Source organism: Solea solea, chromosome 20, assembly GCF_958295425.1.
Source record: "Solea solea chromosome 20, fSolSol10.1, whole genome shotgun sequence".
Classification (NCBI taxonomy): Eukaryota; Metazoa; Chordata; class Actinopteri; order Pleuronectiformes; family Soleidae; genus Solea; species Solea solea.
Genome location: NC_081153.1, coordinates 9,346,658 through 9,359,648, shown reverse-complemented (window position 1 = coordinate 9,359,648; position 12,991 = coordinate 9,346,658).

The following is a 12,991-nucleotide window of genomic DNA, read 5'->3' as shown; positions in this document are numbered from 1 at the left end:
GTGTTGGGCCGCATGTTGTAATATAATGAAGCACAAATACTTTGTTAGTGTACTTGAGTGCAAAATTCACGTATCTGTACTTTACTTTGTTACTTATATTTCAAGCAACTGTTACTTTTACTCCACTACATTTCCCATCTTTGTTACTCACTAACAAAAATAATAATTACACTACAGTTTTGACATTCACCCATTCACACATCTTTTATACATTCACACACTTCAACATGGGGTTAAGTGTCTTGCTCAAGGACACACAGACGAGCAGAGACAAGAATCAAACCCACAACCTTCCAGTTCAAAGACAACTCATCCTACCACTGAGCTACCATGACTCAATCCTAACTCCTCACTTTTATTTTTAATACTTTTACTTTTACTTGTAAATCTTAAATACATTTTATATCAGCAACTTACTTTTGGTACTTAAGTCCAGTAAATGTCATATACTTTAAGACTTTCACTTAAGTAATATTATAAAAAGTGACTTCAACTTCTACCAAAGTCATTTTCTGGTAAGATACTTTTGCTTTTTTTTACTCAAGTATCCCTTTTAGGTACTTTATACAAGACTGTCCGCATATAAGCGATTGGAGGGCCGCCTATGGCCCGTGGGCCGCCTGTTTGACTCCTCTGCTCTAACCCTAAAGGCTGCTATTCACATTTATAACTTTCTTTACAAACCAGCATAGAAAAACAAACACACAAGCAAATAAAAGAAATGAACCAAATGTGGTTTCACTGATTTCAGAGGGGATTAAATGGGATGAAGTGCTCCCCCTACTGGTTCAAACCTGCTACTGGAGATATGCAGCAGCACACAATGTAGGTAGATTTCAACCTTGTAATAATAAAGAATGTCTCCAAGATCATTTTGATGCTACATGAACTTACAGCAGGGTGAATGTCACCTCTGTCAAAGCCTGAGCAGGTCTGCATCACCTGCATTGACACTATGGAACCTCTGGTTTCTGGTCCGTGCCACAAAAACAACGACAACATTACACTTTACAAGAGTGAAAGAAGAAGAGGCTGGACATGAGAGAATATTGGTGCAGCTTTCATGAAGCTACTTCCTGATATTTAACTTTATTTAGAACTGATCAAAGAATTCATTTTGAAGCTTTGAAGCAAGTAAGTATCAAGATTTGAGTTACTATATACCCGTTTTATTATAGAAATTCATCTGCAGAACGTGTTACTGTTGTCACGCTCAACTTGTACAAAAATAAACCGTATTTAAACCAAAATAACCTTTTCCTATATTGACATTTCACTTCAGAGTAAAAGGGGAAACTCTAAGCTTGACAGAAATATTGATGTGATTTCATGGTGATAGATATATATATATATATATATATATATATATATATTGATATTGTTTGATAGTACAAAGTATATGGTGACAAAAAAAAGCTCCATGTCGCCCAGTCCTAGTGGATCACATACTTAAGAGCTGCAGTTATAGATCAAATTATTTTATCATGCCCTGCTGCACAAGGACCATGAAACAATGAAGTGAAATAATTATATATGCGTTTAGATCAAATGCATTCACGTTTTAATAAACGAATGACATATGTAATTAATTGTGGATTTATTTGTTTCCAATTTGAATTCATTAATGACACATGTGATGAAGGAATTATATATTGAATCACTCATTTAATGATGTGTTATTGAAGCCTCGTCTCTCAACATCTCGTTCATAAATCACAACAATGTGCATACAATGAGCCACGGGTTATATAAGCCGAGCAGAGAACACAGACTACACAAACTAAAGCACCATGTTTGTTTGTGTTAGACTGAAAAATAAAACAATGTCATCATATTTGTATAAAGTGCTATAACATAGGCGACTGTACCTGCTCTGAAGACAGGGATGTTTGTACATTAGAAGTCCTGCTTCAGAGTTCACTGCTATCATTGATCGTCCATCATATATTTGACCACAGTCGTAACAGACAAACAATGTCCACGCGGAGCTGCAGTGGTCAGCACTGTTGCCTTGTAGCAGAAAGACCCACAGGTGAATTGAACACTCACCCACCTGTGAATGTTTGTCTCTGTGATGGACTGGTGACCTGTCCAGGATGTCCCCCGCCTTTCACCCTGTGTCAGGATAAAGCAGGAAACACTGCATGGATGAATGGAACAAACAATACTGTTTACCAACTGTAGGGGGACCCTGAGAGCAAATCCTACAGTGTGTTACTTGAAGTTTGAGCGATACAACCAGTACAACAGAGTAACTGGGTTACTGTGGGAAAACAACCACGTCGTCATCGTCCCTCGTCTCTCCTGCTCTTATATTCACTGTCGCTTTCATCTTCATCTGATTGTGTTTGCAAATGGTTCGGTCTTTGACTTTATGAGAACTTTCATTTTCTCTCCTTAGTCGCCCTGGTTTGGATCATTGTGTCTCTGTAATTGTATACTTTGTAATGTTTACTTTTGGTGTGTTTCTGTGGCAACATCACAGCGCCACATACAGGCCTAGCATATGTACGACAGCATTTACAGTCATTTTGGACAAAGTCAGTCATGTGGATGAAGACATTTCTTGAAACAATGACGTGTTGACAGAAAACCTTTTAAAAAGACAAAGACAAAGATCATGTAGGTAAAGTTCTGTTTCCGTGTGGATAAAGTCTTGACTTCATTATTGTCAACCACCTTTGTTGGTGTCTTCCATCTTGGTCCTGGGACGTCCAGCCCATACTCGTGCAGTTCTTCCCCGTACCATAGGTGTAAACTATGAGAGCAGGTCAAGGTCAAAAACTAAATACAATAAAAAAAACATAAAAACACTGCAGTTTTATGAGCCCAACCATTAACAGAACTTAAATTGAACACAAACATTTCAAGCCAAGCTTCACTCAAAGCATCTCCTGCCTGATCTTATATACTTCTCTGTCCAGTCCATAGATAATTGAAGGGGACAGATGGTCTTCTTCATCTGAGGAGGAGTGTAGCAGGCTGCCATAACACCCCCCTGGCTGTCAGAGAGTGGTTGAGTCCAATCAACCAGGTTCATCTACTTAAACAGATGCAGTTGAGCACATCAGCCTTTTGTCAGTGTGTTCCAGCTGTTGTGTACATGTACGTGTGTGTCTGGGTGTATGTGTGTGTTTAGGTTTGCTGCAGCTTCTGTTGTCCAGCTGTGGACGCTCAGCCATCAATGGCTGGAATGCAATCAGCCAAACTACGCCTGACGATGACCAGCCTTGCAGTATAAAGACGCCTGGGAGACTTGAGTTGGGGCTGGCTTTAGATGGTGGCGGCTGCGCTTTGTCCGTCTTTAGAAAAACCTGAGAGTTGTTGTTGTTTTACGTGATTGACCTTTGAACTCTGTGTACTGGTGTTACTCGAGATTCAATGGTTAACACCTCATGGTGTGCCACTTGTCGCCATTTGTAGTTGAAGTAACGTTTTCTCTGATATTACATTTCTTGCGTTGTTCTAACCTTTTGACCTTTTGTCCTGCGTGTTTTGTTAACCTTACTTTACCTTTGTTGCACACTTCAATAAAGACGCACATTCTTTACTGGACAGTCTAAAAATACACATGGCAATGCGCATTGTTACGGTTCTGTCCAGCCGGATGCAGGTTAGACACTGTGTGCATCGGCTGTGTTTACCCTTGACACAGTTGCTCATTTGAGGGGACACTCCCTCTTGTGGCGTAAAGGCGCCACTACACCCCTGTATTGCCTGATTGCTGAAAATAGAGCACAGTGATTCTTTTAGATCAAACAGAAAATATTAATAACATGAAAATGAAATAACAAAAATATTAATAACATGAAATAAAAAAAATATTAATAACATGAAATATGAAATAACAAAAATATTACTTACATTAAATATGAAATAACAGAAATATTAATAACATGAAATAACAAAAAAATTATAATATGAAATAACAAAAATATTAATAACATGAAATATGAAATAACAAAAATATTAATAACACGAAATAACAAAATATTAATAACATGAAATATGAAATAACACAAATATATGGGTGTCCCTTTTTATAACAATTTGAACTCATTGTCCTTACACTCTCCCGTCGAAAATTCAATGTCGTCCCGACATGCTGACACACATACAGTCCCGTGTTGCAGTACAACCCCGCATTTAGAAAGGTTATGTCCCAGTAGGAGTCAGAAAGTCCCTGAAGATGCGATACTGTTTCAGTAAACCATATAGCACTTATCTCCCGTTGATGCCATATGTTTGCAGCAGGCGTTATTGTGCACGATAACAGTCCACTGCAACTTCCGTCACTAGCACGGGTGTCTGCATCTTTTCTGAGTAAGGCCCTTTAACATAGACATGACTTCCTATCTACTTCAAAGTGTGCTGGAGAGTGGTCACAGTGGGTTACATTAGTCCATATTCACTCAAAGATAACCTTATTCCTATTCACTAGTCACATCTGTATTATAGCTTGACTTAACTCTAAGAACTCTAAATTCTTCAAATGAACAGTAACATCAGCTTGACTTTAACTGTCTTTTATCTGGACTCACATATACAACCTATCTAACTGCCATGGTTACCTATACATAGGACATGGTAGGCAGTCCCAACTTATTGTAAGTAAATATTGCTCTCGGTCTTCTCTGTCTCCAAGACATTGAAGTTCGGGACCAGCACTCTGCATCCAGGATATAATTCTGCACCATAAGCCTCTCTGTCATAGAGGTCTTTTCCTCGTCTGCTCTCCTCACTGGCTGTCTCTGAGGCCACCCTGTAAGCATCATTCATGCGAGCGAGCCTTCCACGTCTCAGCATAGTCCTTAATGTGATGAGGTCTGGTCCTTCACTGTGAGACCAAACATCAGATCAATCGGGAGATAATATGGTGCATAGCCTGTAGCCTGGCTACGCGTGCAGTTGAAAGCATGAACGACCTTGGCCAGGGAAGCTTTCCAGTCTGCCTTAGCTGTGTCCGGGAGGTTTCTGAGCATGCTCAGCAGAGTCCTGTTGAACCTCTCCACCTGGCCATTCCCCTGTGGGTGGTATGGGGTGGTCCTGGACCCCTTAACTCCACTGAATTCCTGAAGCTTAGCAGTTAGACAGTTTATTTTCAAATTCCGTTCCCTGGTCATGGTGGAGTCTTGTGTTCCATGAGAACAAACACTGTCAGTATGCTTCGTAGACTCTCACGGTTAACAGTAGATAACAGGTTGGTTTTCGACACAAACAACATTTTTCAGAAATACTGTTTTTTTTTCTACTCAACCCGTTTTCTTACATAACCAAATGTGCAGATGTGATCAGGTTCATTCCCATTTGACTAGGGCAGCTGCTAACGACCAGTTGATGTTACCACGCCCAAAATGCCCAAATGCTTTAAAGAGAACTGTCATTTATCGTGGCATCAATCACTGGAATAATTGTCCACTGAATATACGTAAACTGAATAGCAAAGTATCTTTCAAGTACCATCTGAGAATGTACTGTTTAACTTTGTGATTGGGTCTGGACATACTGTATTTACTGTATGAATGTAATAATAAATGTAATGCTGTAAGAACTTATTCTGAATATTTTCTGATGATGTTTATAATGATGGCTACAATGTTTTACTGCTTTTAGATTCTATTTTAGATGTTTCTTTTTTGTGAGTGTGTGTGTGTGGACCCCAGGAAGACTAGCTTGTGGTCACCTGTAGCACCTGTTGTGGCAGCTAATGGGGATCCTTTTAAATAAACAATAAACAATAAACTTGATGGAGAACTGGAAGTCAGTGAGCTCAGCGACCCACCTGTATGTGGGTGCATTCACAGCTTGGCTGTAGTGAGCACATATGTGAGTGGGTTGTTATCGGCGTAGGCTACAAACGGTGGAGAATAGTAGAGACCGTTCACATATGGCCCACTTCAGGGCAAGAAACTCCAACTTGCCTGAGTGGAGATGGTAGTTTTTCTCAGGGGCAGTTAGCGTCCTTGACCCGTCGGCAATCACCACCAGCTTTCCATGTTGCCTCTGATAAAGCACCGCTCCGAGCCCCTCCTGTGATGCATCGCAGTGTAAGATGAACGGTTGTTCAAAGTCAGGATATCCTAACACTGGTGGCTGGGAGAGACAATCAATCAGTCGACAGAGTACCTGTTGGTGTTCAGATGACCACACGAGATGATGGTAATTGGCACAAGAAGAACACAAGAAATATGGCAGAAAACACAAAACACAACACAAAGGGCTTTGTGTTGTGTTTTTCTGCCATATTTCTTGTGTTTGGGCTTTTCTCTTACCGTATTTTCTGTGCACAGCAGGTCATAGAGAGGCTTTGCTATACGTGAAAAGTTAGAAATATAGTTGCGGTAGAAAGAGATGAATCCCAGCAGCTTCCTCACTTCCCCCTTTGTGGTGGGGGTCCGTTGTTGTTTGAATGCTTGGACAGGAGCAATGTCTGCAGGGTCCATTGTATGACCGTTGTCTGTAACAAGCCTTCCCAGGAATCTCACCTGATTTTTGAAGAGCTCACATTTTCTTGCAGTTCATTTCACTCCGTGACTCTGTTTTTATTTTATGCACCGTGTTCCAAATGATTATGCCAGTGATATTTTTCTCTAATGTTTCTAAATAGTCGATGCAAATGACAGTCAGCATTATTTTCAAGTCATTATTAACCGTCAGAGTATAATTTGAATGTCATTGAACAAACCTTCCAAGGATCAAAAATAAAAAACTTCAAATGCACTGTTCCAAATTATGATGCACAACAGAGTTTCAAAACATTTTCTAGGTTGTAAAGAACTGAAAATGGACATTTGTTGAATTTGCAGCATTAGGAGGTCATATTTATTGAAATCAAAAGCTATTTCAATGAAAAACATCTCAACAGGTCAAGTTCCATTTTAACATAGGACCCCTTATTTGATAGCAGCTTCACGATTCTCACATCCATTGAACGTATGAGTTTTTGGAGAGTTTCTGCTTGAATTTCTTTGCAGAATGTCAGTATAGCCTCCCAGAGCTGCTGTTTGGATGTGAACTGCCTCCCACCCTCATAGATCCTTTGTTTGAGGATGCTCCAGAAGTTCTCCATAGGGTTGAGGTCAGGGGAGGATGGGGGCCACACCATGAGTTTCTCTCCTTTTATGCCCATAGCAGCCAATGATGCAGAGGTATTCCTTGCAGCATGACATGGTGCATTGTCATGCATGAAGAGGATTTTGTTACGGAAAGCACGGTTCTTCTTTTTGTACCATGGAAGAAAGTGCTCAGTCAGAAACTCCACATACTTTTCAGAGGTCCTTTTCACACCTTCGGGGACCCTAAAGGGGCCGACCAGCTCTCTCCCCATGATTCCGGCCAAAACATGACTCCACGCCGTCCACCAACCATCCACTACTCCGTCCATCTGGACCATCCAGGGTTGCACGGCACTCATCAGTGAACAAGACTGTTTGAAAATGAGTCTTCGTGTATTTCTGGGCCCACTGCAGCCGTTTCTGCTTGTGAGCATTGTTTAGGGGTGGCCGAATAGAAGGTTTACGCATAACTGCAAGCCTCTGGAGGATCCTACACCTTGATGTTGGCGGGACTCCAGAGGCACCAGCAGCTTCAAATACCTGTTTGCTGCTTTGTAATGGCATTTTCGAAGCTGCTCTCTTAATCCCATGTATTTGTCTGGCAGAAACCTTCCTCATTGTGCCTTTATCTGCACGGACCCGCGTGTGCTCCGAATCAGCCACAAACCTCTTCACAGTACGATGATCGCGCTTAAGTTTTCGTGAAATGTCTGAGGTTTTCATACCTTGTCCAAGGCATTCAACTATTTCATGCTTTTCAGCAGCAGAGAGATCCTTTTTCTTTCCCATATTGCTTGAAAATGGCGCTCTGCTTAATAATGTGGAACGTCCTTCTGGACTAGTTTTTCCTTGAATTGGGCTCACCTGGCAAACTGATTATCACAGGTGTCTGAGATTGATTTCAGTGATCCAAAGAGCCCTGAGACACAACACCATCCATGAGTTTAATTGAAAAACTAAACATTTCATCTTTAGGACACTTAAATACAATTTGCATCATCTACCACTGGCCCCTCAGGCTCGGACACTTCAGGCTTCTTACTTTGCCTGTTTCCCATTTTCCTGAGCTGGCAGTGTGCACACTTTTACCATATACCACACAGACATTAACCTCACAAATAGAATAGAATAGAATAGAATAAGTCTTGATTGTTTTCTTTGGCTCACCAGCACAGTAAACAGACGACAGTAAGGTAAAAACATTGTCATGCATAAAAAACATACAATAGACACAATAAAAACAAAGATAAGTTAAGTGTAAATAGGAACAAAAGTAGAGGTAAAATAAGATCTAATAAGATAAATAAGCACAACGGTAAAGCAGTTCAGGTCATAATGTGAATTGATCACTTTGTCAAGTTCAAGATGGCAATGGCATTTGGGATAAAAGATTGTTTAAAAGGACCTTTGGCCAGAGGAACTCTGTAGCGCCTCCCAGACTTCAGAAGCTCAAACTGACAGGACAGAGGGTGAGAGCTATCTGTCAGGATTCTTCTTTGTTTGCTCCTTGTCCTTTCAGTGCAAGTGTTGGTATGTTCTGGGGTTTTCCCACAATTTTACCAGCCATTTTTACAATTCTATCTAGCTTGACCTTACACTTAACACTCTCAATATGTGCAGTATACACAAGCTCTAAAATGTGCGGACTGACTCCAAGGCAGCTTAATCTTCTAAGCAGACGGAGTCGCTGTGAGCATTTCTTGAAGATAAAATCTGTGTTTTCAGAGAAGCTAAAATGACTGTCAAGGCCTGTGCCTAGATATTTAAAGGTTTCCACAGTTTCAACAAGCTGGCCATCAAGTGAAAGTGGCTCTATCGTCAGTTCTTGCTTTATGTGACCGACTCGCTCCTTTGTTTTTGACACGTTGATTTGAAGCTGGCTGTCAAGACACCACGCTTCTGGGGCCTTAATGTGGGCAAGGTAAAAGGCCTCACCAGAGGGGTCAGATTTCTGTAGCAGGCCGACTAAGGCCATGTCGTCGGCGTACTTAATCAATTTAAAACTTTTATCATTAAGTGCAAGCTCATTTGTGAAAAGTGAAAAGAGCAAAGGTGAAAGAACGCTACCCTGTGGGCAGCCAGTGCTTATGATGAGTTCTCCTGACAGAATAGCGTTAGTACAGACCCTTTGAGGGCGGCAAGAGAGAAAGTCTCTGATCCAGAGCATCAAGCCTTTTTCAATATTCAAATCTGCCAGCCTTTTCAGAAGAATGTGTCATTTCATAGAGTTAAAGCTGCACTCAAGTCTACAAATAAAAACCCTAGCGTATGCTTTGAGATCACATCTAGCAAGGTCAGCACAGCATCATCAGTACCTCTTTCCCTCTTGTAGGCAAACTGTAGGGGGTCTAGTTCACCAACCACTGTGGTGGTCAAAAGATCAACCACAACTCTCTCCATAGTTTTGCATAATATGGAGGTTATGGCGATGGGCCCAAAATCTTCAGGTTTACTTGCCCCTAGCTTTTTTGGTATAGGCCTTATAATGGATAGTTTCCACGATCTGGGCGCGCCTGTAACAAGGAGGGAATTGAACAGTTTTGAGAGGACTCCTTTCAGTTGAGGAGCACAGTCCTTAAGTAGACGGGCCTTCAGTGGCCTTGTTTGGCTTCAGCTGAAAAAGACTTTGAGCCACAGCATCCACAGTGATGGCTGTGGGTGCTCCTGTAGGGAGATTTTTACAGATCTCATCACATTCCTGTTTGTCATCCACTTTATCAAATCTACAGAAAAAGTGCTTTAACTCATCAACAAAACACTGATTGATGCTTGGAGGAGTATCACATTTCTTATTGGTTTTACCCATTAGTGTATTTAGACCCTCCCAGGCTTGTTTTATGTTGCCACCAAAATATTTACTTTCTACTTTGTTCTTGTACTCAATTTTTGCCTTGGATATATTCCCTCTAAGCCAGGGGTGTCAAACTCATTCTGGTCTGGGGGCCGCATACAACATAATCGGATCTCAAGGGGGCCAGACCAGTAAACTCATTCCAAAATTACATAGAACTAACAATAAGTCCACCTTTTTCTTTGTATTAGTGCAAAGAAGAAGAAGTAAATTATAAAAATGTTTATATGCAATGAATTGTCCTTTTACTAAATATATTATGAACAACCTAAGAGTTTCTAAGAAAAGTATGTGCAATTTCAACAACACTTTCACCCAGTTTAACATTTATTTAAGTGCATTATGCATAAAAACTGATCACAGTGATTGTACAATGTTGCAAAACATTTATTGACAGTTTTATTTATTGGAAGTTAAAACACTGTCCGGCATGTTAAAATACATCAAACACGTCAAAATGTATAAATGACTTAAAATCCATTTTTCACATCTGGGAAGCAATTCTGAACACATGAACTGACTCCACACACTTGAAATCTTAAGTGGCAGCTGTTTTAAACAGACATTTGATAAAGTAAATTTGTCCCCTTCCTTGTTAATGCATAACATGTATACATGTAAAAAAAACATACAACATACATAACATATATGGCATGCATAAGAAATAGTTTTTTACTCAACAAAACTCTTCTGTTGTAAATCTGTTACTGACTAGCACTGACTTTCACAGCAATTACAACAGCAAATATTCACAGCTGTTTATTTTTATAGTGCAATGTTGACAGGAGCATTCCATAAGATTTAGTCTTGCTCAGTATTTGCCCCTGAAACTTGGCATCGTTTAGCCTGCACAAGTGCATTAATATCAGGCATCATGTCCCGAGTAGCAGCCACTTTCAGAATCTCATTTAAGTGCTTATGTGTGAGCTTTGAGCGCAGCTTCGTTTTATTAATGTTCATTACTGAGAAAACCTGCTCCCAAAGGTAGGTAGTCCCATACATGGACAACATTTTTGCAGCCAGTGCTGTCAATTTAGGATAGCCTGGTTGGAGATACTTGTAAAATGTGTCCAAGCCCACAGAAGCAAATTTGTCCTTCAATTCTACATCACACTGCAAATCAATGACTTCAAGTTGCATGTCAACGGTCACATCAGAAGCTCTGACTGTGAATGGAGTCATGCACACCAGGCACACGGGTTTCCCATTCACCTCCGTGAACATATAGGAAGAGGTCAATTTTTCTTGAAAAATCCGACACTCTGTGTCCACTTTTCTCTTTTTTGACAAAGACATTTCACTGAAGAGGGTGCCAGGGTCAACAGAAAAAGCGGGTAAAGCGATAGAACTGACTAAAACACAGCGCCACTAGCGGACAATATAGGAACTGCAGATTTTAAAGAAAATGAAGTTTATTCTTGTTTTTTTCAATAATGCAGATTTATCCCGCAGGCCGTACGTTTGACACCCCTGGCTTAGATCGTCTCCAGTGTGCTTATAAATGTCAGAGGGGAACTGATGACGCAACTGTCAGTATGTTCCACACCCTGTCAAAGCACCTTCAAGTCCCCTCCCATCTTGCTAGGGCCCTGTTTATGGATTTCACTTCTGCTTTTAACAGCATGCAGATTGACATCCTGCTGCAGAGACTTACTGATATAGGAGTAAACGGTGGTATCATCCACCTTGTTAGGGACTTCCTCTCTGACCGCCCTCAACAGGTCCTGGTCAATAACACTCGGTCCGACATCATTGTGCTTAACACTGGTGCCCCGCAGGGGACTATTTTATCCCCATGACTTTTCTCCATATACACAAACAAATTCCAATTAGATCTGGAAAAGTTTGGTTTGTTGAAGTATGCGGATGATATGGCCCTGGTTGCCTTATTGGAGAAGGGGGACATAGTGGGAGAGGACGTATACAGAGACATGTGTCATCTCTCCTGAAGTGGTGCCATGAAAGCTTCTTAGAGATCAATGTAACAAAAACACAGGAACTTGTCTTTCATGAAAAGGACCCTGTGCAGCCCCCTTATAATTAAGGGACAAATTGTAGAGGTAGTAAACAAGTTCAAATATTTAGGTACATATATTGATTGCAACCTAAATGTCAGTGAAAACACAGACTACATTCTTTAAACCTGTAATCAGCGTCTCCACTTACTACGCAAGCTCAACTCCTTTAGAGTGAGCAAGCATATTATGGAAACAGTTTAGAAGAACCTGATGGAGGGCATCTTAACTTTGAACATGGCAATGTGGTACGCTAATCTAAACATAAAAGGAAGAAGCAAGCTGCAGAGAATAGTAAATATAGCCTGAAAAATCATAGGTATGAGACAGAAACCATTAAGTTGTGTGTATGAGGAAGTGCTGAGGAAAAAAGCTGTCAAAATAGCAAACGATCCCTCTCATCCACTTAATAGGGAGTTTGAACTTCTTCCCTCTGGTAGACGTTGTAAAGTACCAAGGGCAAATCGTAATATCTTTAAAAATCCCTTCATCCCCAATGCCATTGGAGCACTGAACACCATGTCCCGTTGATGCCTTTTTAATGTAACTGCCACTGCTGTCCTGCTTTTTGCCCTGAAGATGTTTGAGTGTAAGTGTTGTTGTTGCCGTCCTGCTTGTTGTTTGTATGACACCAAAAGACACATTTCCACATTGTGGACAATCAATGAAACAAACAAACAAACAAACAAACAAACAAACTATAGCTTCTCTATCTACGGCTTCATGTATTGCTCTGATCAGCGTGTGCTTTTTGGTCTGTTTTTCAGTGGAAATCTTAGCTTGCAAACACACCTCTTGTAGCTGCTCAAATTTGAACTGCACCAGGATCTCATTCAGTTGATCTTGCAGTCGCTCCAGCTCCATAGTTGCGTTTGGTCTGCGATCTCACACTGCTTCTCCGTAGCACCGCTGATCCCACTTCTGACACCAAATGTTGTTGCACACTTCAATAAAGACGCACATTCTTTACTGGATGCAGGTTAGACACTGTGTGCATCGGCTGTGTTTACTCTTGACACAGTTGCTCATTTGAGGGGACACTCCCTCTTGTGGCGTAAAGGCGCCACTAC